At 33.9% G+C, this 27310-nt stretch overlaps 1 pseudogene; it reads left to right on the top strand.

Moving 5' to 3' along the window:
- Positions 1 to 27310, top strand: part of LOC131182172 (7-deoxyloganetic acid glucosyltransferase-like) — a 137279-nt pseudogene that overhangs the window by 36597 nt on the left and 73372 nt on the right.

Genomic DNA, 27310 nt, shown 5'->3' with positions numbered 1-27310 from the left:
GGAGCAAAACCTCAATTTGCTCAAAACCCTAAGTTCTCAATTTCTCTATTCTTCCATTAACTTACAATTCAATATGCTAAGTGTTAAGTTCATATCAAAGGGCAGCTTATATATTCATTTAATCCAAAGAAATCATCAAAACCTTCATAAGTCCATGGCTGCCGAAAATTTAAAGAAACCCTAACATGTATAGTTTGCTTCAAATTTTTTCAATTCATTACTTAATTTGTTGTTCTAACAAGAAATAAAGATATAAGAGAGAAAAATAAGGCACTAACCTTATTGTGTGTCAATCCAAGCTTGACAAACTCCTTTATTTTCACTTCTTTTTGCTGCCCAAGTCTTGCTCTAGTGGTGATGACAAGTTTTTATGAAGGAAAGATGGGCTTTAGAGGTGATTTGGTAGGTGAGCTAAAGCTTGGGTGAAGTTTTTAATGGTGGAAGAGAGAAATGAAATGGGTTACGGCTGGAAGAAGGAAGAAGAAAAAGATTGTTTCTTCAATTTTCTACCCATTTTATGCTTTTATTTATGTTTATAGATAGGTGTCACAATATGATTGGGTGGGGGCATTGTAATGACATCATGTGATGTCATAGTTTCAAATTTTCTTTCTTTTTCTTTTCTTTTCTTTTCTACTTATTTTCAATTAAATTTTTAGCAATATTTATTCACTTTTTATGTCATAATAATTATTTATTTAACTGGACAAGTCGGCCAAAAATCATCTCTAAAGACGAAATGACCAAAATGCCCTCCATTTAGCTTAATGAGCTAAAATTGTCTGTACCAATTAAAAAATTTTTCTAAGCTTTTTCTTGGCATTCTAATGCCATAGAAACCTCAATGACTCTTCTCTGGAGTCTCAAAAATTATTTCATGAATTTTCTCCCGGGTTTAGGGCTTCTAGCTACGAAAACAACAACTTCCCACTAGGTTACCAATCACTAGGGCACCGGCTCATTTAACTTAGTTGTATTTTATTTCTAAAAATTTTCCTACATTTTTCTTGTTAATATTTGAGTTAATTATGACTCCTCACTTTAGTCTAAATATTTTTCCAGATGTTCTAGCAGTTCAGATCGACACTGGTCACCTGAACAGTAGAATGTACAAAATTGCTACAGTGAGGGTGTTACACTCATACACAGCCAAATGGTCACTAATTGACCATTACAAAATTAATTTAAGTTCAGTTACATCAACCTCCAAAATTGAGTTTCAAAACCCTAACCGTAATTGATCAAGCATTCAATTCATGCATCTTACTCTTAATGGCTATACTAATCATATAATTTATACTAGGGACAGCTAATATGTCACTTTAAATCAAAGAATTCTCCTAACCCTAACTCATGTCAAGGCTGCTGAAATTTAGAGGAGAGCATGCAAGGAGTTCTCATTCATTTCACTTACAATTTCTTACTTAAATTAAACACCTAAGTATAAATTAAGAGAGGGAATATAAAATTGGTCATTAACCTTATTATAGCTCCCACTTGAGCTTGGTAAGCTTCAAGATTTCTCCCTCTAATGGCTGCCTAAAGGTGAATTAGGGTGTGAGGAGGAGTTTTAATGATGAAAGGTTAGGGTTTTATGGTGGGATGAAGTGGGAATCAAGCTTGCTATGTGAGCTTCAATGGAGGTTTCTTTCTCTCACTCTCTCTTTCTTTGGTTCGGCTGTTTGAGAAGAAGATGAGGCTGCTAACTTTTTTTTTTTTATTTTTATCTCATTTTTTGTTTCATTTTTATCCCTTTAGTTAATTTATTAAATTCCGATTGGGTGGAGATTTTAGTTACATCATGCTTATGTCATAAATATGACTTTTATTTCATTTTTCTTTTCTTTTCTTTTCTACTCATTTTTAATTAAATTTTTTTTATGATATTTATTCACATTTTATGTCATAATAATTATTTACTTAACTAGACAAGTCAGCCAAAAATCATCTCTAAAGACAAAATGACCAAAATGCCATCCGTTTGGCTTAATAGACTAAAATTATCTGTACCGATCTAAAAATTTTTCTAAGCATTTTCTTGGCATTATAATGCTATCGAAACCTCAATGACTCTTCTCTGGAGTCTCAAAAATTATTTCATGAATTTTCTCCTGGGTTTAGGGCTTCTAGCTGTGAAGACCGCAACTTTCCATTGGGTTACCCATCGCTAGGGCACCGACTCTTTTAACTTAGTTGTATTTCATTTCTAAAATATTTTCTAAATTTTTCTTATTAATATTTGAGTTAATTATGGCTCCTCACTTTAGTTTAAATAATTTTTCAGACGTTCTAGCTGTCCGGACAGACACCGGTTACCAGAACAGTAGAATGTACGGAATTGCTATAGTGAGGGTGTTACAACTCTTCCCCTCTAATTTAAATTTTGTCCTTGAAATTTACCTGATGCAAATAGTTGAGGGAATTGTTGCCTCATCGTCTCTTCACTTTCCTAAGTTGCCTCCTCGGTGTTGTGGTGCCTCCAAAGCACTTTCACCAGTGGAACCTCCAAAGCACTTTCACCAGTGGAATCTGCTTATTCCTCTACTCTTTCACTTCTAGAGCCAGGATCCATATGGGTTCTTCTTCATATGTAAAATCCGATTATACTTCAATTTTTTCTATGGAGATGACATGTGAAGGATCTGAGCGATATCTTCTTAGCAAAGATATGTGGAACACATTGTGGATCTTGTCCAGCTCTGATGGTAAAGCTAGCCTGCAGGCCACTGGTCCCACACATTCAATGACTTCATATGGGCCAATGAACCTAGGGCTCAACTTACCCTTTCTTTTAAACCTCAATACCTTTTTCCATGGTGAGACTTTGAGAAACACCTGATCTCCAACTTCATATTCTATCTCTTTTCTCTTCAAGTCTGCATAAGATTTCTATCTATCTGAGGTAACTTTCAAATTGGCTTTGATTAACCTTACCTTCTTCTCAGTCTGTTTCACCAGGTCTGGCCCTACCAGTTTATCTTCCCCCAATTCAGTCCAACATACTGGAGTTCTACAGTTCCTCCCATATAGTGCTTCATAAGGGGCCATTTTGATGCTACCTTGGTAGTTATTGTTGTATGCAAATTCTACCAATGGGAAGTATCTATCCCAACTTCCCTCAAACTCAATGACACAACTCCTCAGCATATCCTCAAGGACCTATCATATATTTCATGTTATTATTATCATTTCAGTTCAATATTTGTATTAATTCAATTGGTTTCAATGTTTACCTGGATTACTCTTTCTGATTGCCCATCCGTCTGAGGATGAAAAGCTGTGCTAAAGTGGAGTTGTGTACCTTAGGATTCATGCAACTTCTTTTAAAATCTCAATGTAAACTTTGGGTCTCGATCAGATATGATGGAAAGTGAAATTCCATGCAGTCTAACTATCTCACTGATATACAATTCTGCTAACTTCTCCAGTGAGTAGTCAATCCTAACTGGCAGAAAGTGTGCTGACTTTGTCAATCTATCCACTATCACTCATACTGCGTCATGCTTCTTCTGGGTGAGAGGTAGACCACTTACAAAATCCATAGTGACCCGATCCCATTTCCATTCAGGTATACGTATAGGCTGTAGCAAACCCGATGGAACTTGATGTTTTGCCTTGACTTGCTGACATATTAAGCATTTTGTTGAAGGAGCAGAAGCATGAAAAACATTAGTTTATATCATTGAATTCAAAAACTTTTCACCTAGGGTTACATGCACCATGCAAGATTCATTTTTATTTATTTGATTTCAATGATAAACAGCATATTAGAACTCTTTAAATATGTTTTTGGATCTACATTTACCATTTAAGATTTTAGAATTAACAGATTTATTCATTAGAACCCTAGATTAGATCAAGAACAAGTGCACTAACCTTTTTGATGCATTGCAGTGTGTTTGGCACCTTTGGGATGCGCCTAGGATACCAGTTGTTGTCCCTATAGCTTGTCCACACTAAGATCACCAATGGCAGCCCTTGAATAACTTCTAAAACTTTCCCAATCAATTAAAAAATCAAGTTTTGCCTTTTGAGAGATTACAGATGTAAACTGAACACTAGAAATGATTTCTAGTATTTTTAATTCACCAAAGATAGAACAGCAGCTTATGTTTTTGTTCTTTCATCCTTACACTTATATAGCTAGGTCGCCACTTAAAACCCTTGCCACATGTCACCTTCTGATTGGCTTTAGGTTTAATTGACCCAATCACATTGTGTCAAGTGTCAAACCTATATTTAATCTTGACTTTGATCATCTTACATGATTCAAAGACATATGGCAAGCTTATGTGTAGTGCCATGTGTCACCATCTCATGGTGCCACATGTCATCCTGTGAAATGACCAAAATACCCCTGTATCTTAATTTTGAGTTCTTAACCCAAAATAATTATTTCTTTTCTTCTAATCAATTTATATCAAATATAAATTAATTAATTAATCTCTATTAATTAATTTCTGATAATTAAATTCATATTTAAACACTTTAAATATAAATTTAACTTATATTATACATCAAATAACTTAGATTTGGTTTCAAACCATGCAAGGGACTTTGCAATCTAATTGCAAACCAAACCTAATTAATTAATTAATTAAACTCTTTAATTAATTAATTAAATCATATTTAATTTGGTGATTACTTGTATATGTGTGTGACTTACTAGGCTCATCACTAATTGGCAATGAGACATGATATCAACTCTTAATATCATCAGAACTCTTTCTTACCATAACTCTTCCTTCCAGGCTCCTGCTAATCCGAAAGAGATCGGAGGAGAGTTCTTATCCGGTCTCAGCTTAAAATTTTAATAAATACTTAATAGAGATTGGAGGAGAGTTCTTATCCGACCTCAATTCAAAATTTTTAATAAATATTTAAAAGAGATCGGAGGAGAGTTCTTATCCGGTCTCAGCTTAAAATTTTAATAAATGCTTAATAGAGATTGGAGGAGAGTTCTTATCCGGTCTCAGCTTAAAATTTTAATAAATACTTAAAAGAGGTCGGAGGAGAGTTCTTATCCGATCTCAAATTAAAATCTCTAATAAATATTTATTAGGGATCGGAAGAGAGTCCTTATCCGATCCCCAACCAAAATTTTAATGAATATCTAAAAGAGGTTCGGAAGAGAGTTCTTATCCGATCTTCTAAATTAAATTTTAAATAAAACATTCCTTTTCAAGTAAAATTAACATACAAAAGTAATTCACTAAGGTTGTCTCATTTACTTATGTATCTGGGTGATCCTAATCAGTGAAAAATCAAACATTCCTTTTACCAAAAGGACTAACATTCCCATCCGAGCCCTCCTAACTAATCTACAAAGGACGCAAAACTAAATCTACTTACCCTTATCAAGGGACGAGGTGGGGTGCCTAACACCTTCCCCACCCGTTTACGGACCCCGAACCTAGAATCTCTGTTTTGAAGTGGTTTCATTTTTAATTTATCTTCCTGAAGGGTTTTCTTTAGTTCCCCTCAAAACTAAGGTGGCGACTCCTCACTTTTTCCCACTTCGGTGAGTGATCGTCCAGGCGACCGCAAAATCTATTGCGACAGCTTACATTAGAAGTTGGGGAAGAAAAAGTTGAATTTAATTTGTTTCAAGCAATGAAAAAGAAAGATGATTCAAATTCATACTTGAGAATTGATGTGATATATGAAATGTTCAAAGAAGTGCTCAAAAAGCAACATCCTAAAGATCTCTTAGAAGCTTGTTTGGTTTACAACATCAAAAAGGGGGACGAGATTGAAGAAGCTGCAGATATGCTAAAATCTTAGAAGGAAATCCACCTTTGCCTATGGCTAGTATTGAGAAGATTGGAGATTTGAAGCAAGATACAACTTCATCATCAATGCTTGAAAAAAGTGAAGCATCAAAGGTAGAGTTGAAATCTCTTCCAACAAATCTCAGGTATGCTTTTCTTGGTCAAAATTCTACATATCTTGTGATTGTTAGTGCCAAAATGAATGATTGTGAAGTTGAAAAATTATTAAGAGTTCTTAGAAAGCATAGAAGGATAATTGGTTATACCATTAATGATATTAAATGAATGCATCCTTCTATGTGCATGCATAGAATTTTGTTGGAAAATAATCATAAAGCCTTTAGAGAGTCATAGAGGAGATTGAATCCAAAGATGAAAGAGGTTGTGAAAAAGGAAATCTTGAAATTGCTTGATACAGGTATCATTTACCCTGTTTCTGATAGCAATTGGGTAAGTCCAGTTCATGTTGTACCCAAAAAGGGGGGCATCACAGTAGTGAAAAATGAAAATGATAAACTAATACCTACTAGGACTATAACTGGATGGAGAATGTGTATAGACTATAGGAAGCTGAATAATGCAACTAGAAAGGACCATTTTCCATTACCATTTATAGATCAGATGCTTGAGAGATTAGCTCATCATTCTTATTTTTGCTATTTGGATGGCTATTCAGGGTTCTTTCAGATCCCTATTCACCCGAATGATCAGGGTAAAACCACCTTCACATGTCCCTATGGTACCTTTGCATATCGAAGGATGCCATTTAGATTATGTAATGCCCCAGCTACATTTCAAATATGTATGATGTCCATATTTTTTGACATGATCGAGGATATTATGAAAGTGTTCATGGATGATTTTTCTATGTATGGTAAATCTTTCGATGAATGTTTATCTAACTTGTCTAAAGTTTTACAGAGAAGTGAAGAGTTTAATTTAGTTTTGAATTGGGAAAAGTGTCATTTTATGGTACAAGAAGGAATAGTTTTGGGACATCTTATTTCAAACGGGGGTATTGAGGTGGACAAAGCAAAGGTAGAAATTATTGAGAAAATGACACCCCCGACATCTGTGAAAGGAGTGAGGAGTTTCCTGGGGCATGATGGATTTTACAGGAGATTCATCAAGGATTTTTCTAAGATTTCTAAACCTCTTACCAATTTATTGAGTAAAGATGTGGAATTTCAATTTGATACTGATTGTATGAATGCTTTTTGCAGGATAAAGGAAGCTTTGATATCTGCTCCTATTATGCAACCACCCGATTGGTTATTACCTTTTGAGTTGATGTGCGATGCTAGCGATTATGCCATTGAGGCTGTTTTGAGACAAAAAAAAAAAAAAGATAAGAAGGTGTATGCAATATATTATGCAAGTAGGACCTTAGATGATGCTCAAATAAATTACTCTACTACAGAGAAAGAGTTTCTAGCAGTGGTATTCTCAGTAGATAAATTTAGGTCCTATCTTATTGGGTCTAAGGTAATAGTGTACACAGCCCATGCAGCTATCAAGTATCTCCTTCAGAAAAAAGAGGCCAAACCTTGGTTGATAAGGTGGGTACTACTCCTTCATGAGTTTGACTTGGAAATTAAGGATAAGAAAGGAGTAAAAAATATAGTAGCATATCATTTGTCTAGATTGAGGCAAGAATAAGGAGATAATTTGGGGAGAGAGCTTCCAATAGATGATTATTTTTCTAATGAATAGCTGTTGGTAATCATGAGTGCAAAAATCCCTTGGTATGCAAATTTCGTAAACTATTTGGTGTGTGAAATCCTTCCACCTGATCTGACATGGCAGCAAAAGAAGAAATTTCTTTTTGATGTGAGGGATTATGATTGGGAAGAGCCATTTTTGTTTAAGAGATGTGGAGATGGGTTGATTAGAAAATGTTTAGCTAATGAGGAGATAAGGAATGTTATTAGAGATTGCCATTCTTCACTTTATGGGAGTCATAAGAGTGTTACAAAGCCTGTAGAAAAAGTTCTTCAAGCATGGTTCTTTTGGCCACATATGTTTAGAGATGTGAGAAAGTTTGTAAATGCATGTGATAGGTGTCAAAGGATGGGAAATATCTCAAAAAGAGATGAAATGCCCCTCCAAAACATATTGGAAGTGGAACTATTTAATGTGTGGGGCATTGATTTTATGGAACCCTTTCCATCATCCATTGGACACAAGTACATTTTAGTTGGGATATATTATGTGAGCAAATGGGTTGAAGCTATACCATCTCCAACTAATGATGTTAGAGTTGTGATCAAATTCCTTAAGAAGTTCATTTTTACAAGATTTGGAACTCCACGTGCCATTATAAGTGATGGTGGTTCTCATTTTTGCAACCATCAATTTGAGAGATTATTACAAAAATATGGAGTAAAGCACAAGGTTGCAACACCCTACCATCCATAAACTAGTGGTCAAGTGGAGATCTCAAATAGAGAGTTGAAAAGAATTCTTGAGAAAACAGTGAATAGTTCAAGAAAAGATTGGTCACTAAAGTTAGATGATGGTCTTTGGGCCTATAGGACAGCTTTTAAAACTCCCATTGGCACCACCCCTTTTAGATTGGTTTATGGGAAAGCTTGTCATTTACCTTTGGAGTTGGAGCATAGAGCATATTGGGCCATAAGGACACTGAATTTTGACTCAAAAACTGTAGGAGAAAAAAGAATGTTGCAATTAAATGAACTTGAGGAACTTAGATTGGATGCTTACGAAAATGCCAAACTTAACAAGGAAAGAACTAAGAGATGGCATGATAATCATATTAGGAGGAAAGAATTTCAAGAAAGGGATGTTGTTCTCTTATATAATTCTAGGTTAAGTTTATTTCCCTGAAAATTAAAGTCAAGATGGTCAGGGCCTTACACTGTTACAAAGGTATATCCCTATGGAGCTGTGGAGATAGGGAATGAAACCTCAGATACTTTCAAAGTTAATGGGCAAAGATTAAAGCATTATATTGTTGGAGAGCACACACAAAAGGTTGATGAGGTTTCATGGCTTAGTTCCCCAACTGGGGATATTTAGGTGATTTGGAGTGGAAGGTCGAGCTTAAGACCTTAAACAAGCGCTTCTTGGGAGGCAACCCAAGCGTATCCTTTTATAGTTTATTAATTTTCTATTTCATTTCATTTTTAGTTTTTACCCTCATAAAACTCAAAAGTGACATTTGTTTATCTTTGTAGGTCACTCATAAAGATTGGGCAAATTGACAGTTGTAGCAAAAAGAAAGAATTGAAAGAAAGCAAGTATAAAGCAAATTTCTGCACTTTATCCAGTCCTTGTGAACAGTAACACTTTTAAACTTGTGCTAAACTGCTGATATTGAAATCTACTTGATAACACATGTCTGACTTTGTGTCTTGTGTACATTTTTGTGAAATGCAATTTACGGGAGGATCAATTTTGATATTTAGGACTAATGTGAGCTTTATTGGAGTGCAAAATTAGTATTTGTTGAGTTTTACCTTTTAGTGTATATATAGTTTTTGTAGTCTGTTAGAATTTGCATGTTTTTGTTTGAGTTACTGTTTATGTTAATGTTCACGCTACTGTTCATGCTGCTTAAAAGGTCAATCTCTGTATCTTTTCTGCAATTTTTGAATGCTTAGAATCTGTCTCAAATGTTATGGAAAATGTTCTTTGGGTATAAGTTTAGGAATAAGACCATTTCATTAGGTTTGCAAAGGGTAATCACAATTTGTGCCTAATTTGAGCTAATTATCACATGCTTGTATTATGCTTGATAAGTTTATGAGAGATGATGAGCTTAAATTCTTCAATTTTGTGGTGTTAATGTGTATTTGGTAATTGTTGAGGGTCATGATAGCATTCCATAGCATTTGGACTGTTTTTGGTAAGTGAAATCACAATTTTTCCCAAAACCTACCGAAATTTGCTAATGATGTTGCTTACCCTAAGCTGTACTCTATGCAACTCCTGCTTAACCCTAAGCAAATTTCTGCTTAACCCTAAGCAACACTAGAATCTTTAGTTTAGCAATTGCTATGTGCTTACCCTAAGCTGTGCCCTTTGCAATCCATGCTTAACCCCAAGCATTACCCCAAGTTACCAATTGTCTACCCTAAATTTTAAAAGTCCCAAATTTCTGCCACTTTTATTCTATTCTCACTCCCGATAAACCAAAGCATTCTCCTACTCCCTCTACCATCTCTTCAGGTTATTCTTGGGAAGTTAAAGAGATTATTTCTCTTTATTAAATGGCGAGAACCAAGATGTGGTCTACCCACAAACCCAGAAAATCCAAACATTCTGCTAAATCAAAAATGGCTACTCCATCTTCACCTTCTGCTAAGACTAACCCCAGTCCCAGTCCACCGCCGCCACCACAATCACCACCGAGCACCCCACCACCACCATAATCACCTCCACCATCTTCACCACCACTACCCCAAAACCAAACACCCTCCCTCATTCTGCTGACACCCCTCACACCACAAAATGAAGCCTCTATTGAAACACCCATCCTAGCCCCTGCCATAGAAACCCCAATTGAAACACCCATTATCAAAACCCAAATTCAAGAACCGATGCCTGAACCTACGCCAACTCAAGCCAAACCTAAAACCAAAACCAAAATGACTGCAAGTAGAACCAAGAAAGCCTCTGTTGCAAAAAGAAAAGGGAACCCCTCTGTTTCTTTGGACTTCGACTCTTCACCTAGGGTTTCCTCCAAACTAGTTAGTAAAAGAACTAGGTCATCATCATCAATTTCATCACCAATGGCTCCACTTCCTGTATTTCAGTCACCCTTAACCTCTCCCCAGCCTGCCAGTGCTCCAGCAGCACCTTCAGCATCTATCGATGACATAGAAGAGGTACTTTCTCCATTACCTTGGGCTTTTAAAGACATAGAAATGAAAAATGCTTATGAGAGTTTAGCTTCTAAGCCCATTTCAACAAACAAATATATGGATGAGTAGATTTTAAAAGAATTAGGAATTTATGACTCTGTGTTTACTTATGTAGATGCTGTCAACTGGACTGAGTTTGCTAGGATTAGGGAACCAGTGTATAACGATTTGACTTTGGACTTTTTGAGTTCCCTAAGGTTGAATTTCAAACCTACTGTCCCTGGGCATAGAGATGTAATCTGCTTTAGATGTGCTGGCATTGATAGGGAGTTAGATATGGGTTCTAGGAGTGCAATTTTTGGTTTTCAGGATACTGGCTATAAGAGCATTGAGTGGCAATAAACCATATATGATCCTGTTAAATTTTGGAAAGAAATTGCACCTTATAGAGGTTATTATAGGCAAAGGACAGCAAAGCCCACTAAAATAGTAGATCATGTGTTAAAATACCTTCATAGATTTATCTCTTACACTGTCTTAAGCAGGGAACACAGTAATAGCATTGTGGGTGATGGACATTTATTTTTCTTGTGGTGTATCAAAGAGAGAAAACCAGTTAGCACAACCTATTTCCTAGCTACTCATTGGCACCAAACTGTCACAAGACACACCATAGGTAGCATAGTTTTTAGAGGTTATATAACTGCTATAGCCAATTCATTTGGCTTTGATGCTAGTTTACATAAGCTACTGCCAGTGTTTGGTGAGTCCTTTTTAGACAGCACAATGTTGCTTCACATGGATCTTTGTGAGAAGAAAGGGCATGCTTATGTGTTGTTACAGCAGTATGCTGATACTAGTGGGTCTGCAGCACCAAGTGCTTTTGCACCAACAGAACCTATGGCAGCACCTCAAGCAACCACTGCCCAGCAGTTTTCAGTAAATATTTTGTCCCTCCTAAGATCCTTAGAATCTAAAGTAGCCAACTTCACTACCCAACCATTTGCTCTCTCACCTGACACCACATATATTCTTGCAACCTTGAAGAGCTTAGAAGTTAAAATTGATGTTCTGGGTCAGCAGCAGATCACACAGCAGAAGAGGCTAGAAAAGAAGCTTAAAAAGATATTTTCATCTCTTAAAAAGAAGCAAAAGCAGCAAGAATGTTGGAGCTCTACAACAAATTGGCCCAATCTTTCAACAATTTATATCATTGGGGCCAAGACATGCTCCAACAAATGAAGGACTTCACAGAAAACTTAGAGACTGCCTCTGAAGCTTCAGATCACAATGAAACTACTGCATAACCTCAAGGCACTCGATGCAAGAATAAAGCCTTGACAAAGAATAGCGAGTAGCAGTTTCTTTAGTTTAACAAGTTTTTATTTCTGTATTTGTTTCTGTGTTTGTTCCAAGCTTTGGTTTCATTTTATCATTTGTTTGTTAAACTTCAAACTTTGGTAATAATTGTGATTTATCTTATTTTATGGTTGTGCTCGCACTCACACATTTTCTTTAGCTTATTCTCTCTTGCTTTACTATCCTATGTGTTTTTGCAGTTGTGAATCTAGTTATTTTCTGAATGCTCCTATGTTACACCTTTGTACACATTATCTTTGCACTTTCTCCTTTATTCAGTTCTAATTTTGTGGATATTAATGAGTGGGTACAGTTTACCTTCAGCCAAATCTGTTTAATTTCATCATGAGGTACTGGATCACTTGCAGTTCTTTCTATTTTTTTTTTAACCTGTTCCCAGTGCTTAAGATCTCGCTTAACCTTATGCAAACCTCACTTAGCCTTAAACAACATCTTACGCAACTTTTTAAGCATTGTAAATTCATACATTTGGGATACTTTTTACATTCTTCTCTCTAAAGCTTCATTGTTAATATCATTTTGAGCTAATTTTAGAATTCTTGAGCTTATATTGATTTAATCCCCAATTGTATATATTTCATTAATTGATTAGTTCACACAATTTTGCCCATCTTTGCATTCATTTTAGACATTGAGGACAATGTTTCATTTGAGTTTGGGGGTGAGGGCAAAATTTTTACAAAATTTTTAAAATTTCCTTTAAAATTTTCATTCATTCATTTATTGCATTTCATTCATTCATATATAGATAATCTATACACTTATACATATACCACACACATGTCTATACTCATACACATATATTTGCATATATTTTTCATATAGATAACACTTAGTTTTAATTTGATTTACGCATTCATTTTAAGATCATGCATATCGTAAAAATAAATTTTTACCTTATCCTTAGAGGATTGAGAATTACTTTGAAGAGCAATTAAGCTTACTTTTAGAAGGGTTTGATGGATTGAAAGTTTTGGATAGGTGCAAAGTTATTAGATTCTTGCCTTAGTTTATATCTTCTTAGCAATGGCCACCTAATCAATTGCGTTGACTTTGAGTGCATAGAGAAAACTCTAGGGTGAGAAGTAGCTAATTAATGTCTCACCAATCCTAGAACAATCTTTCTAAATCTTTCAAGGCGAAATCATAACATGCACTTGAGAAAGAAATGATCTAGGCATTCATTGAATTTTAAACCCACATTTTAGTCCTAGCCAACATCACTTTAAAATTTCCCTTTGGAATCGATTTGAGCCTACATTTATTCCTCTTATTTCTTTGGAATCCACATTAATGCCTAGCCATAAACCCAAACACTTACCTACCCTCCATGAGAATAATTTTTTGAGTGATAGATACACTTAAAAAAATAATAAAAAAAACAATAATAAAAAAATATAAAAATAAAAAAGAGAAAAATATATATAATAATTAGTTGGGAGAAGTGACTAAAGTAAAAATGCTAGCAAATTCAATCATGGTATGTAAAGTAATTCACCACCCAAGTACACAAAGAAATGAGTTTGGGGGTGAATTGAAAGGGACAATTGTAATTCAAAATCAATGTTATTTATGTAGTCCCTCCAAAAGCTTCAAAATTATATGCTAGCATTGGAGAATAGTTGTAAAGTTCCTTCTCCTATTTGATTATTAAAAAAAAAAAAAGAAAAAAAATTTGTGTGTCTTGATCTTTTAATAATTTGATTATTCTTATATTTTGTTACGTTTATCCTTTCCTTGTTAGCCATATTATCACCCCCTTAGCCCCATTACAACCCTTGAAAGTCCTTTTGATCTTTTGATGGTGTTTTGCTACATTAGTGGAGATTGGAATAGGAGAATTGCCTATGGGATTGGGATATCATTAATCCATTCATTTACTTCCATCATTATTTGAGACACTTTAATTTATGGATTACTTAATAGTCTATTTAGGCATAATTATTCTTTGTGATTGATTGGTTTGAGCTTGATGATATGGATAATTGACCCAAGGCTAAGCGGTGATAACTTTGGTAAGGATTGAATTCTTTGTACCTTGAAAGTGGGTATATGGTTTGTTGGTGGCTAAATGTAAGCTTGAGAGTTTGGATAAGTAATTTTCATAAATTTAAGTTAAGGTATCCCAAATTGCATTAATTGTTTTTAATTTGCTTGAGGACAAGCAAAGGTTTGAGTTTGGGGGAATTTGTTACACTCATTTCATATAGGTATTTTAGGATAGTTTTGCATCCATTTTGCCCTTATATTTTAGTATATTTTATGTTTTTAGCTTTATTTTAGCTTATTTGTTAACTTTAGATACTTTATATTTGATTTTTGTAATTTTGTTGTTTTTGATAGGTTTTTGTGGCAAATCGAAGATCAATAAGTGCATTAGGAAGTGATTTGAAGAAATTTGGAGTTCTTTAAGCATGGAGGAAATTTGAAAAAATCAAGCCTTGAAAGAGTAAGTTAGCCGAAATTTGCTTGAGAGTTTGCTTATGATGTTGCTTAGGGTATGTCATATAAGCTTAACCTTAAGCCTGTTCAAGCTGAAAGTCAAGCATAGCTTAAATCCTACATATTCAAGCTTTTACTCCAAAACCTGCCGAGAATTGCGTAAGATCCTGCTTAGGGTAAGCGACAGTGCTTAAGGTGCAGCACAAGTCAAGCTGAAAGTCAAGCATGAGCAGAAAAGTCCATTTTACTCCAAGTCTGCCGAGATTTACTGAGAGTCTGCTTGGCTTGGACAAGTCTACACCTCATTTCCTACCCACTCCTTGGCTCTTATTCACTTTTAGGGCAACTTTTTGAGACCATATAAATTCATCATTTTCTAGTTTTTTTTCACAAGAGGAAACGAGAAGAAAAAAAAAGAAAAGAAAAAATTATAAATAGAGAGAGGAGGAGGACGCCATTTTTCTGAGGGAGGAGCTGCTACAACCATCTTTGGTAGCTCTAGAAATCAGAGTTTTGCGTTATTCTACCTGGGTTTTTCTATTTTTAGTCCTCTTATCATGTTTTTCTTTACTTTTCCATCAATCTTTTTTGTAAATACCAACATGAGTGAGTAAACTCTTTGGATTTCAGACTTGGAGAAATATGTTTTAGATTAATTTGTAGATTTGGACTGATTATTTCCATATTTTATATAAATATGATTTTTTATTCCTTCCTTGTGTGCTTGATTTACTTGCCTAATGTTGGTACCCATTGGGTATTGTGTTAATCTTTGATTGAAGGACCGACAGGTGAAAGTCATTGATAGATAATCAAGGATTGGAACTTAAAATTACCTAGATTTAGAAATAAACTAGGATTTTAAGAGGAATTAATGATTGGTTACAAAACTTAATGGGTTTTAAAGTAATCAAATAACATACGAAAGTAGGTTTGGTTATTTTAGAATACACTTTCGTTTGCTTGAAAAAGATATCAAAGGAATTTAGAATCAATCACTTTCAAACTCTATTTTTTCCTAAAAATTGGAATACCCAAGACAAATCCCAATTAATTTATGCATAAACCCCCAACTCTGGAATCACTTTTAACATAATTAGACTTTGATTTAAATTACCCATTATTAATTTAGTTTAGTTGCAAACTAGAATTAGAATTTATTTGTTTGCTCTTTACCCATTCCAATTAGATTAATCAATTTACTTTGCTCATTTATATTTACCATTTATTCATCAATCATTAGCCAAAATAATCACTTCATTCATAGTTTGGTACTCAAACGGCAAATCCTCGTGAGAACAATACTTAACTCATCACTCTATTACTTGAGACAACCCGCATACTTGCTGATACGCCCAACATGTTGCCTACTTTATAAATGGAAATTTGAAATGAAAATTGATTAATGTTTTGCATAAAATGTTGAATAATATGATTTTGAAATTGTTTTTGATTCACACTTGGCATGGCAGTCCCTTACTATGTTCCTCCTCCACTTGTGGGATTGAGTTTAATATTTGATCATTTTCCTCCCTCTCTGGCTTGCCAGTCTGAGGTGAGTTTGGATGAGTACTCATTAGCTAGCTAGCCACCTCCCTCATTGATTTAGATCAGTGGGGTAAGTTTGCCTTGTCGTGGTGTACAACACGGCATGTTTGGAAATTTTGTGTCATGGCTTAAGTTGTGTTATTGATTAGCAACACTGTGTTTATTAAATTATTTAATCAAATTTGTGTTATATTAAGCTTTGAAAATTATGAAATATTTAAATTGTGATTTGTTATAAAAGTGATTTGAAAATTGAAATGTGATTGTGAAATATTTGAACTATGAATTGATAACAAATGTTTTATATTATGCATTTTATACTTTATTGTGCACCATTGAGTATTTTTATACTCAGTGATAGCTTCTTTTGCTATCGCAGATAGAGGCAAGGAAAAAGCAGCAAAGTGAGCTGCTGATTTTGGGGACTACTCAAATACTTTTGTACGGGTATTTAATTATACCCTTGTAATTAGTTTATGTAAATAATTTTGTAGTCATATGTACTTTTGTAACTGAGCAATTGTACAGTTAATATGTAATCATATTGTCTTTTGGCTTTTTATGTCTGTGAACTAATTTATGAATGTAATCAAATATTTTGAATGCAATGGGAATGAATTTATTTAACTGTTTTGAAAATGTTATGAACTGTAGAGATTGGATGGATTGTATTGATTGAGTGATTTGGTGGTTGAGAGTTTTGGTGAAGTGTATCATTATTGGAAGTATTTTCTACAGGTAAAAATTTTTTATTTTTGCAAATACTGCCAGCACTCTGCCGAAATTTTTCCAGAATTTACGAAAAAATAAAATTGGTCAAAAATTTTACATAACTTTTCAACTTAAATGAAATGTTTTTAGTTCCTACAAAAAATGCTCACCACTTTCAAAAAATAAGAAAATGGTTTTAAAATCCATTGTAGTGTACTTAATGGGTTATCGGTAGGTGAAGTTCGGTAAGTCATTAGGTATACTACGGGATCATGTTATGCCTTATAGAGGGGTAAGGTGTGACATGGACAGCTGCTGCACTCATTGCAAAAGAAACAGGGGAATGGAATCCATTAAAGCAATTAAACTCAAAAGTTGAAATAGGGAGGTTAAGCTAAAAAATATAACCATGAGATATCCACTCATCAAGTGAAATTCCCAAAGTAGCATATCAAAAGCAAGTAAACAAAGCATTAAGGATTCAAAATTAAAAAAAAATGTACTTAGAAGCAACTAAAAAAAAATACTGAATAAGCAAATGTTTCAAATAAAAGAAAAGCAACACAAGTTAGAACACATGCATGCAAGTTATGCCAGAAGTTATGAAACTTTCTGCCCAAATTGCGCCCAGTGAACACAAGCTACGACACAACCAAAATCGATTATGCCACAAGTTGTGAAACTTTCTACCCAAATTACACCTAGTGAACACAAACTATGACACAACCAAAATTGATTGTGTCGCAGGTTGTGAAACTTTCAGTTTCTTTAACTCAACTTCAAAATTTTGCAATTCAACTCTAATTTCTTCCAAATGGCTGCTCTAATCAAAATACACCAAAATTCTCCAAATTTAACCTATAAGACAAATAAATTCCAAAAATTAAACTAAGAAGTGTAAAAAGGCGAAATTAACTAAATATATACTAATATCTACAGTAATTACTATAAACAAGGGTAAATTATGTGCAAAAATTATACCTAAATGATGATATAAAATGCATGCATCATAGAGATCTTCCATTACGTTTTTGCCAAGTTAGCGACATATCAGACCCTAATCTATTCGTCGTCAACAACGAGATGCGACAATCCCAAGCACTCATCATTAACATGTATGAAGAGCTAGAGGTGTCACACCCTACTCCTTGTAAGATGTAACATGTTCCCGTAGTACACCTAATAAATTACCGTACTTCACCTACCGGTAACCCATTAAATATACTACAAGGGATTTTAAAACAATTTTCGTTCATTTTGGAATTGGTGGGTAAAATTTTTTTCAAATATTAAAAACCTTTATTTAAAGTCCAAACATAAATCAAATTTTTGGATATTTAAGATTTCCGCAATTTTTACAAAAATTTCGGCAGAGTGCCGTCTGTATTTTGAGAAAACAGTTCTTCAAAACCTGAAAATAAAAACACTCCCAATATTTTTCTCAATCACAACTTCATTTGCAACCACCAAACTTCAAATCAACAACAATGGCAACACTTCAACTCAAAATCCAAATTTCAAATAAAAAATTAATAACTCAAAACATTTCATAAACTCATGCACATTGCATTTTAAATATTTAATTTACATTCACTATTAAATTTACAAACACAAAATCTCAAAAATAATATTATTACAATTTTATCTGTACAACTGCTCAAACTACAGAGATACATATGCATACTATCATATTTACATCAAACTAAACTACCAGGGTATAGACAATACCCGTACAGAAATTCTTCAACCGTGCTCCTCTCTGACTGTAGCAACTCACTCTACTGCTATGTCCTTTTCTCTGTCTGTGACAGCAAGTTAAAGCTATCGCTGAGTATATAAATACTCAGTGGTGCACAATAAAGCATAAAATGCAAAATATAAAACATTTATGAACAAATCATCATTCAAAAATCTCATAATCGCTTTTCACAAATTTTTTCTCAAATCACATTTATAACAAATCATAATTTTCAAAACTTAATATAGCAAAACTTAATCAAACAATTTAATAAACATAGTGTTGCCAAACATTAACACAACTTAGGCCATAAGCAAAGTTTCCGAACATGCAGTGTGTACATCACGACAAGGCAAACACCCTCACTAATCGAAATCAATGAGGGAGGTGGCTAGCTAGCTGATGAGTACTCATCCAAACTCGCCCCTCAGACTGGGAAGCTAGAGAGGGAGGAAATTGATCAAATATCAAACTCACCCCACAAGTGGATGAGGAACATATTAATATTGCCATGCCAAGTGTGAATTAAAACGATTTAAAAATGTGATGTTCAATTATAATTGATGCAACAATTAAACAAGCTTCATTTCAAATCTCCATTTCCACAGTAGGCAACACACAAATTCTCAAATAAAATTCCAAAGCCATAACTAAATTTAAAACCATATTGTTCAAATATTCCTTACAAATCAATAAATAATTTTCATTTCAAATTTCCATTGTAAAATAGGCAACACAACATTTTCAAAATTCATAATGAATAAAACATATTCACAATGTATAACAAATCAATTTCCATTATGAAAACTATAATTTAAAAATTTTTGTGCATAAACCTGATGCGAGTCGCCTATCGGCCTTGACTCGATTCCTCAGGTTCTTTCCCGGTATTCTTTTCAACTGAAACACACAATTTTACAATGTTTTAGTACTAGAACTTAACATAAATCCACAATAAATTTAGCCTCATTTTTACCTAGCTCTAACATGCTAAACTCGACGTTCTTGAAATTTTGTGTTTCGGGTTACTATTCACTATACTATTCAAGTCAAATTATTGACTTTCTAAGGCTTAATAGGTATGGGAACTCCAACTTCACCCACATACCACATTTTGGTCATTAAATTTGTTGGTTTTGGTCATTTTCTCAAAACTTAAATCCTTTTGGCCAAATTGTCAAATTTTCAGTTTTGGTGCTCCTAGTTGCACTATTCCATTGGTCTATCTACTGTTGGAATTTGACAAAACTTCCTTCATAGAAAATGTTCCTTATTGTTTTAAGTTTATTTTTATTTTTGGATCACCCCAATTGGAGTTTTGTATCTCAAGTTATAGCTTAAATACAATTACTGTTCACATGCACTGTTCATGCTGCAATTTTGGTTCTGGCAGATTTTTTATCCAACTTCGTTTAGTAATTTGATCAAGTTAAGTCCATAATTTGGTCTAATTTCCTTCATACGAAATGTTCTACGATGTCTTAGGTTTCCATCGGTTCAAGAATCACCTAAATCAGAGTTTTCTAGAGAGAGTTATAGCCATTCAAACATTACTGCTCAAATGGCAATTCTGCAGTTTTGCAGGTTTAGTAACTCAACTTTGCTCAATAATTTGAATGGGTTAATGGCATAATTTGGGTTTGTGTTCTTCATGAAAGTTTTAGGTTTGTATCTCATCTAACCATTGGCAAAATTTCAGGTCAATTTGACCTGTCTAGATCGAGTTATGACCAAATGAACAAACACTGTTCATTTGGTCAATTTGTGCAGTGGCAGCCTGCTCTTATTCAACTTTGGTTAATTGGTTCACCAAGTTTTGGTCACTTTTTGGGCATGGTTCCTAAATGAAAATTGTGTCATTTTATGTCTATTTTCATCCCCAATTGGTGGCATATCAATTGGACTTGTAAAATTTCTGTTTTGGTCCTTCAAAGTTGGTTTGGTCATGCTGCCATTAGCATGACCATTTACCCTACGAATTTGACTTCCATTCCAACAATTCCCACACGTCTCCTTTGGTCATTATTGACCATTTTTCTCTTCACAATAGGTCAAACACATCATTTACTCATTTCTCCAAATTTTTGGTTCATAAACCCTAAATTCCAAAACCCTAACTCACTTAATTTGTTACATTTTACTAATTCCAACCATACAAACACAATTCCTCAACTCATTCAAGCTTTCTAACATATTTTATTCAATCAAATTCATGCAATTCTTACCCTTACAAAGGCTGGACGAATTTCAATTTAGTCCCTCACACACACACACACATATATATATATATATATATATATATATATATATATATATATATATATTTTATTTTAAGTTTATTTCTATGCTCTTGATGCTATACATACACTAATTAAACTAAAAACTTGAAGTTTGCATTACTTATCTTGTCAGGTGTCTTTGAACTTTCACTTCCTCTCAATTTTCTTCAATTCTTTGATGACCAATCTTCCTCTCAAGTGATTAAATCAAGTTTTCGTAAAGCAAGTATGGGAGGATTTGGGGTTTAATGGTGGTTTCAAAGCTTGAAGCAAGCTTTAATGGAGGTTTACAATGGTGAGGGAGAGAGAAACGTAAATGGGAGGAAGATGAGGCTTTTCTCTTTTTTTTTTTCTTTTCTTTTCTTTTGTTTTTATGCTTATGGAAGACTCAAAAATCCATTTAATTAATCAAATTAATTAATTTAGTTATGGCATCATGCATGAGGTCATGCATGATGTCATCACCTTTTTACTTTTTGATTTTCCTCTCTTTTTTTTATTTTTCTATTAGTTCTTTAATTTAATTCTCGATCCCGAAATTTTCTTTTCTCCGATTTTATTTGATAGTTAGGTCAGGAGTCAGCTCTCGGGATCAATTGACCAAATTGCCCATCGCCGGTTCATCCCGGTTTGCAAATAATTCGGTATTTCTTCCGGCTCCCTGACCTAATTATTTGACTGGCTTAACAGTTCTTTTTCGTGATTTTCTCTTTTCCACTGTGTTTATAAGGGTCCTAAGGACCGCGGCGTCACATTTTACGGTTCAAAATTTGAGTTTAAATCGACTTCGTAGTCATTCCCGAGAAGGTCACCCATCGCTGTGACTCTCGACTCATTTAACTTCTTGTGTTCCATTTTTCTTATTTATACTCAACTAATTAACAATTACTAATTATTTGTATTTATGGCTTCTCTTGTTGTCTTAAGTGTGGTTCTAATCCCCTTTATTGTCCGGACCGACTCCGGTCACCGGAATAGTGAAATATACCAGGCTATGCAAATAGGGGTGTTACAATTCTCTCCCCCTTAAAATAATTTCGTCCTTGAAATTTTACCTGGTATTAGTCTCTGAACAGTTGTGGGTGCTGTCTCCTCATGTCCTATTCACGCTCCTTATGTAACACCCCTATTTGTATAGCCTGGTATATTTCACTGTTCCGGTGACCGGAGTCGGTCCGGACAATTAAGGGGATTAAAACCATACTTAAGACAACTAGAGAAGCCATAAACACAAATAATTAGTAATGTTTAATTAGTTAACTATAAATAAGAAAAAAAGAACATAAGAGGTTAAACGAGCCGAGAGTCACAGCGATGAGTGACCTCCTCGGGAACGACTGCGAAGTCATTTTAAACTCAAATTTCGAATCGTAAAAAGTGACGCTGCAGTCCTTAGGACCCTTATGGACACAGTGGAAAAGAGAAAATCATGAAAAAGAACTGTTAAGTCAGTCAAATAATTAGGTCAGGGAACCGAAAGAAATATGAAATTATTTGCAAACCGGGTTGAACCGGTGAAGGGCAATTTGGTCAATTGATCCAGAGAGCTGACTCCTGACCTAACTGTCAAATAAAATCAGAGAAAAGAAAATTTCAGAATCGAAAATTAAATTAAAGAATTAATAGAAAAATAAAAAGAAAAAAAAAGAAAAATGAAAAAGTTAAAAAGGTAATGACATCATGTGGTGACACATGCATGATGCCATAAGTATTTTAATTAAAAATTTATTTAATTAGAATTATGGTCTTCCTAAGAGATAAATATCCAAAATAAAAAAAAAAAAAAACACATTTTTACTTCTTCTTTTTCTTCTTTTCCCGTCACCCCTCTTCTTTCTCAATTCTCTCATTTCTTTTCCACCATTAACACTCATTTCAAGCTTTCAAAGCTTGATTTTTATTTTATAAACTCCCTAACTCCTTTAAGTAAATATTGTTCTTGGATCTTGACAAGCATATTGACAACAAAAAAGAAGAGGAAAGAAAGAAGATTTGAAGAGGGAGAAATTTAACAAAAAAAAAAAAAAGAAAGGTTAGTAAGCTAAACTTGAAATTTCTAGTTGAATTAATTGTGTTTATAGTTCAATTACTTAGAATTATGCTTAAAATGAAAAGAAATTAATTGTTGGAGGATTAAAGCAAAACTCATCTAGCTAGGGTTTTGATGTGTGTGCAAGAATTTGATGGACTTAAAGGTGTATATGAGCTTGATAGAGTTAAAGAAGCATGTATATAGGCATTGAATTGGTTAAATGCAACAAAATTAGTGAGTTAGGGTTTTGGCCACTTAGGGTTTGTGAACCAAAAATGTAAGAAATGAGTAAATGGCATGTTTGACCTATTGTGAAGTGAAAAATGGTCAATTGTGACCAAATGAGTTGTGTTTGAATTGTTGGAAGTGAAGCCAAATTCGGAGGGTATATGGTCATGCTGCTGGCAGCATGACCAAGCCAACTTTGAAGGACCAAAACTCAAATTTTACAAGTCCAATTGATATGCCACCAATTGGGGATGAAAATAGACATAAAATGGCACAATTTTCATTAAGGAACCATGCCCAAAAACTGACCAAAACTTAGTGAAACAATTGACCAAAATGAAATGAGAGCAAGCTGCCACTGCACCAAACTGACCAAATGAACAGTAACTGTTCATTTAGTCATAATTCAAGCTAGACAGGTCAAATTGACCTGAAATTTTACCAGAGATTAGATAAGATATAGATCTAAAACTTTCATGAAGAACATCACCCCAAATTATGCCATTAACCTAGTCAAATTATTGAGAAAAGTTGAGTTATTGAACCTACAACTCTGCAGAATTGCCATTGAGCAGTAAAGTTCCAATGGCTATAACTCTCTCTAGAAAACTCCGATTTAGGCGATTCTTGAACCGATGGAAACCTAAGACATAGTAGAATATTTCATATGAAGAAAGTTAGACCAAATTATGAACTTAACTTGATCAAATTACTGAACAAAGTTGGATCAAAAATCTGCCAGAACCAGAATACCAGTATGAACACTGCACGTGAACAGTAATTGTATTTTGGCCATAACTTGAGCTACAAAACTCCGATTGAGGTGATCCAAAAATGAGAATACACTTAAGACAATAAAGAACATTTTCTATGAAGGAAGTTTTGTCAAATTCCAACAGTAGATCAACCAATGGAACAGTACAACTTTGGAGCACCAAAACCGAAAATTGGCAATTTTGCCAAAATGACCTAAGCTTTGAGAAAATGATCAAAACCAACAAGTTTAATAACCAAAATGTGGTATGTGGGTGAAGTGGGAGTTCCCATACCTATTAAGCCTTAAAAAGTCAATAATTTGACTTGAATAGTGTAGTGAATAGTAACCCAAAGCACAAAATTTCAAGAACATCGAATTTAGCACGTTAGAGCTAAGTAATTGTGAAGCTAAATTTATTTTGGATTTATGTTAAGTTCTAGTACTGAAACATTGTAAAATTGTGTGTTTCAATTGAAAAGAATATCGGGAAGGAACCCAAGGAACCGAGTCGAAGCTAAGGGACGACTCGTTTGAGGTTTGTGCACAACTAACTCTTTTGTTATTTTTCAATTCCAAATTGATTTGAAATAAATTTATTGTATGATTTATGATTTTTGTTGTGTTGAGAATTTTAACTTATTGAATGAAATTGTATAATTTGAATATAAATTTTCTTATGCATTTAAGGATTTATTGCATTGTTTTGAGGATTGTAAATTTTAAGTTTGATGTGTTGCCAACCTTGAGCATGGATTTATGATGATTTGTAAACACTTTGTAAATAGAAATTGTTTTGAATATGATTTGAAACCACAGTTGACATGACAAAATATGTTGTGAATTCTCATTAGCTTGTCTAGTGAGATAACTCCTCCACTTGATGGGCGAGTTTCTTCCTCTCTGGCTTGCCAGTTGGGGAATGATGTGAATGAGTACTCATATATACTAGCTAGTCTTTCTTTCTCCCTTTTAGCCTCGGTTATTGGGAGAATGTGAAATGTCGTGGTGCACAACACGGCATCTATTCGAATTTTGGGTCATGGGTTCGACTGTGTGTATTGTTGGCAACGCCCTTTAAACTATGCATGATTTGATAAATTGTGATTGAAATAAATAATTTGTCAGTGATTCAAAAATTTTTGTATTGTTTCTGAATTTAAAAGAAATATAAATAAATAGTTACTATTTGATCAAAATGTTATTCAAATGAATAATTTGCATGAATGAAAATGTTGATTTCTGAAGGTCATGGATTTTGAAGAATTTAGAAATTTTAAAATTCTATTTGTTATGAATTGTCAAACATAAATTGTATTAAGTTTTAAACTATTAGTTTGTGCACCACTGAGTTAACCACTCAGCGATAGCTTTGTATGCTGTCGCAGATATAGAGACTAGAGGAGCAGCAGATTGAGCTGCTGAGGACAGGGGAGTTACCTGCTAGAGGTTATCGGGTATAATTTATACCCTGACTGTAAATATTCATTTTGATGTATGTATTGCACGTAATTGTATGGACATGTAAAATCGGTCTTGAGCAGCTTGTACAAAGTTTGTATAAAGTTGTAATATTTATTGTAGTTTGAAATTCTCTTAATGTAAATTTTGCAATGATGTATCTAAATTGTTTTGTTTCTAATGAAATATGAATGAGATTGATTGACAGTATTTTGAGAATTATTGAACTTGTGAATTTGAGAAATTGATTGAGATTGAATATGAAATTGAAGCAGTTGTTGAGAAAAAATTTTAGAAGTGCTTTTTACAGGTATTTGAAGAACTGTTTTCTCAAAATACAGAGGAAACTCTGTCAAAATTTTTATAAAATTTGCGAAAAAATAAAATGGGCCAAAATTTCCAACTAGCTTTCAACTTAATTACATGTTTTAAATACTTATTAAAAAATGCTCACCACTTATCAAAAATAAGAAAATTGTTTTAAAATCCCTTGTAGGGTACTTAATGAGTTATCGGTAGGTGAAGTGCGGTAGTTCATTAGGTATTCTACGGGATCATGTTATGCCTTACAGAGAGGTAAGGTGTGACACCTTATTAGCTTCCTAGCCTGAATGATGGTTCCACAACACTTTAACCTATACTATTTACTCATCGATTGCTCACATCGTGTGCCAAGTTTCTTATGAGCTTCTGTCATAAGTTAGATTCAAATTCATTTCAATTTTAGAGGTAAGCAAATCTGTGTGCTAGTGGATCCACTCTTTCTAGAACCTCGTATGGTCCTATGGGTGAGAACTTAGTTTTACTCTTTTCTTATCAAATCTCTTGATTATTTGATGCAGCCTTCAGTTTAGTTTAGAATATTTTAGTCTTTTCTTGTTGTTGTTTTAACAATTATTTTCCTTTATAGTCTTTTTTTCTTAAATGACCTTGTTGGTCATTTATAAACTGCTTATCTCTTTCTTGGCCATAGGTCCATAACCATTATCTTACTATCTCCATTTATAACCAAGGCCTATGTGCTATTTTGCATTATCTTGTTTGCTTTTGTTTAACTTATTTCCTTCTTGATAAAATAGTTCGGGATATCATTACGCGTCTTAAGTAAGTTGTTTGCCCTGGTGGCAAATTCTCATATAGTCTTTTTCTGATTTCTTACTGTTCTATTTATTTCTTTCTTTTTATCGATATTCTATAGCTTATTTTGCACTAATGTGTAATCATTATTTTCTTTTGTACTGAACTATAACCTTGCAATATTCTATCTTTAGAGTTTTAAATCCCAGGTTAGGATTTTCAAACTCCTTTCTAATAAGAAAACTTTATCTTATCATAACTGTACCAAAACAGATGCCGTTTGCAACTATTCTTATTCTTGTGTACTATTGGGTAGTATGTAGCTTGTAACACCACTATTTGTATAGCTTGGTATATTTCACTGTTCTGGCGACCGGAGTCGGTCCGGACAATTAAGGGGATTAGAACCATACTTAAGACAACTAAAGAAGCCATAAACATAAATAATTAGTAATTGCCAATTAGTTAAGTATGAATAAGAAAAACAGAACATAAGAAGTTAAATGAGCCGAGAGTCACAGCGATGGGTGACCTTCTCGGGAACGACTGCGAAGTCGATTTAAACTCAAATTTCAAACCGTAAAAAGTGACGCTGCAGTCCTTAGGACCCTTATAAACACAGTGGAAAAGAGAAAATCACGAAAAAGAACTGTTAAGTCAGTCAAATAATTAGGTCAGGGAGCCAGAAGAAATATGGAATTAATTGCAAACCGGGATGAACCGGCGAGGGGCAATTTGGTCAATTGACCCCGAGAGCTGACTCCTGACCTAACTGTCAAATAAAATCGGAGAAAAGAAAATTTCGGAATCGAGAATTAAATTAAAGAATTGATAGAAAAAAAGAAAAAAAAAAGAAAGAAAAATCAAAAAGTAAAAAGGTGATGACATCATGCATGATGTCATAAAGGATTAATTAATTTATTTTATTAATTTGGGATTTTTGGTCTTCAAAAAGGGATAAACATAAAAGAAAACAAAAAGAAAAAAAAAATTGAAATTGTCTTCTTCTTCCTTCCCATCTTGCCGCCCCCTTCTCCCTCTCATCTCCATGAAAAGCCACCAT

The sequence above is a fragment of the Hevea brasiliensis genome, chromosome 8 (assembly GCF_030052815.1).
Source record: "Hevea brasiliensis isolate MT/VB/25A 57/8 chromosome 8, ASM3005281v1, whole genome shotgun sequence".
NCBI lineage: Eukaryota > Viridiplantae > Streptophyta > Magnoliopsida > Malpighiales > Euphorbiaceae > Hevea > Hevea brasiliensis.
Note: the sequence above shows the minus strand (reverse complement) of the source record. Positions and strands in the feature narration are given on the sequence as shown.